The following is a 5,000-nucleotide window of genomic DNA, read 5'->3' on the forward strand; positions in this document are numbered from 1 at the left end:
CTGGCCGTGCGGGTGCCAATATTTTATACTTTTGAGAGCCGGCCAGATCGTGTGCCATTATTTTCTGAGAGCGAACAGATCGTGTGCCAATACATTTTAGAGCCGAATGTGTAATGGAGGAAAAATTTTTACAGCTTTCTCCGTTAGGGGCCAATACTTTCGAAACTCAATGCCAGTCTCTGGGAAATTTTCAGAATTCGAACTTCCTTTGCCGTAGCGTGGATTCCGGCATTCCGTCGCTTACAAAAGTCATAGCACACTTCAATAACTGATCGATTCGCACCTCACCCGTCGATCTCCGACAAACGGTGCGGTGAACTAGTTATGTGCCGAAAAAAAAGTGGAAGAAGAATAATAATTATTATAATAACTAGACCGGTACATTTCCTGAAGAAATGTGAGTTTCGAGAGTCGGGACGAATAGGTGCTAGAGGGGTTTAGCATGATGCTAGCATGTTTTTAGCATGATGCTAGCATGTTTAGCATGATGCTAGCATGTTTTAGCATGATGCTGCATGTTTTATAGCATTATGCTAGCATGTTTTAGCATCACATGCTAACGCATGTTTTAGCATCATGCTAGCATGTTTTACATCATGCTAGCATGTTTTCCGTTCATGCTAGCATGTTTTTTTGCACATTTTAGCATCATGCTAGCATGTTTTAGCAAGTTTTCGCATCATGCTGGCATGTTTACCGCATCATGGCTGGTCATGTTGCTGAGTCATCATGCTGGCATGTTGCTAGCATCATGCTGGCATGTTTTCGCATCATGCTGGCATGTTTCGCATCATGCTGGCATGTTGCTAGCATCATGCTGGCATGTTGCTAGCATGTGTTAGCACTGTACTGGCCGTGTAGGGTGCCAATACTTTAAAAGCTGGACAAATAGGGCGCAAATATATTTTCGAAATGCCGGACTCTAGGGTCACCCAATATAATCGAGAGGTGAAAGCGTAGGGTGTCATAATTTCTAGTGCCGGACGCTAAGGGCAGACATATACTTTCGAGAGCCAGACAGATGGGGCGCCAGCATTGTTAGAGCCGCTGTGTGTGGCGTCAATACTTTTTTAGATCCGACTGTCAAGGGTGCCAGTACTTTTGAGAGCTGGCCGTGGCGGGGTCTCAATACTTTTGAGCGCCGGCCGGATAGGGTGCCAAACTTCTAAGAGCCGAACAGATCGTGTGCCAATACGTTTTAGAGCCGAACGTGTACAGAGGCAAAACCTTTAGCGCTTTCTCCTTAGAGGGCCAATACTTTCACAACTCAATGCAAGTCTATTGGAAATTTTCCGAATTTGAGCTTCCGTAGCGGGAATTCCAGCATTCCGATCGCTTATAAAAGTCATAGCACATCTCTCCTCAATAGCCGATCGATTCAACGCCTCACCCGTCGATCTCCGACAAACGGTGCGGGACTAGTTACGCTCCAAAAAAAAGTGGAAGAAGAATAATAATAACTAGACTGGTACATTTCCTGAAGAAAAATGTGAGTGGTGCTTGCGTTGGCGAAACAGGGACGGGTGCCAATACTTTCGAGAGCCGACAGCATAGGGCGCCAATACTTTCCAGAGCCGGACAGATATGCTACAGTAAATGTTAATAATAATAATAATAATAATAGGACGTTATTTAAAGCTCATGCAGCTGATGTGATTTTATTTAGTAGTTAAATTAACATGCTATGCTAACATGTAAACAATATAAATATTAACTGACGTCCATTTTACACTCAATATTGTCTGTTTCTGTTCTATTTCACCAACAAAAATATTTCCAAACAAAGCCACAGCAGGTCCTGCTCCTTTTTCCTCCTAATTCCCTCATTTCTCCACGTTGGGATTAATAAAGTATTATCGTATCTCATCTTTTGTTCAAATGGGAGATTTCTTATTTATTTTATTTATTTTGTTTATTTTAAATAGGAGACTTTTTAATACTTTTATTAAAAAATGGCTTCATGTTTCTATTATAATGAAGCATTTGTTCAAACAAAAATGTTTTTCAGTCCTTTCAGGATCATTGTAACTGATGATGTTTATTATTATTATTATTATTATTATTATTATATAATAATGCTGATGTGCTGTCATGTCCTCTGATTTCTGTGTGAGACAAACGCACTCATATTTCTGTTACATGGGAAACTTTAGGTTAGGGTGCATACATACTCTGCTTTAAAATAAACAGCAGGAGATTGAGCACCAGTGACTTGACACCTACAGCTGACAAAGCTGCAAGCAGGGTTCATACCTGCGCAAGAAAAACCCCGTTGGTTCAGAGTGTCCGACGCCTCAAAGTGATTTAAGGAAACACTAGGCTATTCTACTACGGAGCCGACGGACGTGTTGTCCATGTTCGACCCTTCTCCAACAACAACTTTGCAGTCTCGTTTATATTCTCAGGTTTCTGCATGTGGACGCCCTCTTCAGTATGTTCACTTCAGTCAAGTAATTAGTAATTAAGTATTTACTAGTTTACATGAACACATTCGGACGACTTATTTTATGTCAAAGCATTTCCTAGGATAGAAAATTTGTTTTGCACAAGCGTGTTTGATGAATGCCAAGGTGTTTTCCTGCTCATCTGAATAGAGTTCCCTCTGCATTACGACACAGTTTCATAACAGGCTTCAAGTTGCACAGGTGAAACCCCAGTGTAGTTCAAGTCCAGTGCCCTTTTCTCTCTGCAGTCGGGAAGATAGGCACACGAGTTAGTTGACACAGACCGCTGACATGCCTTGAGCAGGCTTCAAGTTGCGTAGGGGAGACCCCAGTGCATTCCAAGTCCAGTGCCATGTTCTCTGGCCATCAGAGGAAGGGAGCATGAGACAAGACTTAAGTGCATTTCCTTGGTTCATTATGTTCTGATGGTTTATGTTTTGATCGTTTCAATGTGCCAACCTTCTTTACCAGCCGTAACCGCGATGGAGAATGAGACAAGGCTTAAGAGTGACTCCAAGGCTCATTGACGTTTTGATCGCGCATGGTCTCACATTCCAAAGTGTCATGTGTCTTTTCAAATGGCTTCATGTTTCAATTATAATGAAGCATTTGTTCAACAAAAATGTTTTCAGTCCTTTAAGGATCATTGTAACTGATGATGTTATTATTATTCATAATTAATAATGCTGATGTGGTGTCCTGTACTCTGATTTCTGTGTGTGAGAGAAACACACTCACATTTCTGTTACATGGGAAACTTTAGCTGTATTATGGCTGTGTGTGTGTGTGTGTGTGTGTGTGTGTGTGGTGTGTGTGTGTGATCAGTGTTCTGATATATCATCATTTCTCCCCAGGTTGAGTTGGTGTTTTCTCACAGAGGAAAGCTGTAGAGTTCTGTCCTCAGTTCTCAGATCAAACTCCTCCAGACTGAGAGAACTGAACCTGACTCACAATAACCTGCAGGATTCAGGAGTGAAGCTGCTCTCTGCTGGACTGGAGAATCCACACTGTACACTGGAGATACTGAGGTACACACACACAAACACACTCTCACACACACACACACACACACTGTACACTGGAGATACTGAGGTACACACACTCTCACACACACACCCACACACACACACACACACCACACTGTACACATGAGTACTACTGACAGGATACAGGTACACACACACACACTCACTCACACACACTGTACACTGGAGATACTGAGGTACACACCACACACACACACACAACACACACACACACACACTGTACACTGGAGATACTGAGGTACACACACTGTACACTGGAGATACTGAGGTACACACAGACACACAGACACACACACACACACAAACACACACACTCACAACACACACATCCAGTTTCCATCTGTGGTGATTGTAATTGTAGTGATGTACAGACATGCATCCAGAAAGTATTCACAGCAGCTTCACTTTTTCTACATTTTGTTATGTTACAGTTTTATCCAAATGGATTAAATTAATTATTTTCCTCAAAATTCTACTAACAATACCCCATAATGACAACGTGAAAGAAGTTTGTTTGAAATCTTTTCAAATTTATTTAAAAATAAAAAACAAAAAAAGCACATGTACATGTAATTCACACCCTTTGCCATGACACTCAAAATTGAGCTCAGGTGCATCCTGGTTCCACTGATCATCCTCGAGATGTTTCTACAACGTGATTGGAGTCCACCTGTGGTAAATTCAGTTGATTCGACATGATTTGGAAAGGCACACACCTGTCTATATAAGGTTGCACAGTTAACACTGCATGTCAGAGCACAAACCAAGCCATGAAGTCCAAGGAATTGTCCTGTAGACCTCCGAGACAGGATTGTATCGAGGCACAGATCTGGGAAGGGTACAGAAACATTTCTGAAGCATTGAAGGTCCCGATAAGCCACAGTGGCTCTCCATCATCCGTAAATGGAGGAAGTCTGGAGAACCAGCAGGACTCTTCCTAGAGCTGGCCGCCCGGCCAACTGAGCGATCGGGGGAGACGGGCCTTAGTCTGGGAGGTGACCAAAACCCGATGGTCACTCTGACAGAGCTCCAGCGTGTCTCTGTGGAGAGAGGAGAACCTTCCAGAAGAACAACCATCTCTGCAGCACTCCACCAATCAGGCGTGTATGGTAGAGTGGCCACACGGAAGCCACTCCTCAGTAAAGGCACATGACAGATCACCTGGAGTTTTCCAAAAGGCACCTGAAGGACTCTCAGACCATGATGAAACAAAGATTGAAGTCTTTGGCCTGAATGGCAAGCGTCATGTCTGGAGGAAACCAGGCACCACTCATCACCTGGCCAATACCATCCCTACAGAGAAGCATGGTGGTGGCAGAATCATGCTGTGGGGATGTTTTTCAGCGGCAGGAACTGGGAGACTAGTCAGGATCGAGGGAAAGATGAATGCAGCAATGTACAGAGACATTTAATTCATGATGCATGTATTTTTCCCACTACCGGCCTATGTAGTAGAATGTGTTGCAGTTGGGACACAGCCGAACTCTCTTGTTCGCCGTAAAGCGTAAAA

At 43.1% G+C, this 5,000-nt stretch overlaps 1 protein-coding gene across 2 annotated transcripts in view; it reads left to right on the forward strand.

Moving 5' to 3' along the window:
- Positions 1-3,325: 3,325 nt before the first annotated feature.
- LOC128632676 (NLR family CARD domain-containing protein 3-like) overlaps positions 3,326-5,000 on the forward strand; it is an 8,949-nt gene continuing 7,274 nt past the window's right edge. Inside the window, exon 1 of one of the 2 annotated variants that reach the window (XM_053679396.1) lies at positions 3,326-3,472. The gene's annotated coding sequence lies outside the window, so the exon portion shown is untranslated. The remainder of the gene's footprint in view (positions 3,473-5,000) is intronic. The other variant, XM_053679395.1, reaches the window with a different exon arrangement.

The sequence above is a fragment of the Ictalurus punctatus genome, unplaced genomic scaffold (genome assembly GCF_001660625.3).
Source record: "Ictalurus punctatus breed USDA103 unplaced genomic scaffold, Coco_2.0 tig00163725, whole genome shotgun sequence".
In the NCBI taxonomy this organism is placed as follows: domain Eukaryota; kingdom Metazoa; phylum Chordata; class Actinopteri; order Siluriformes; family Ictaluridae; genus Ictalurus; species Ictalurus punctatus.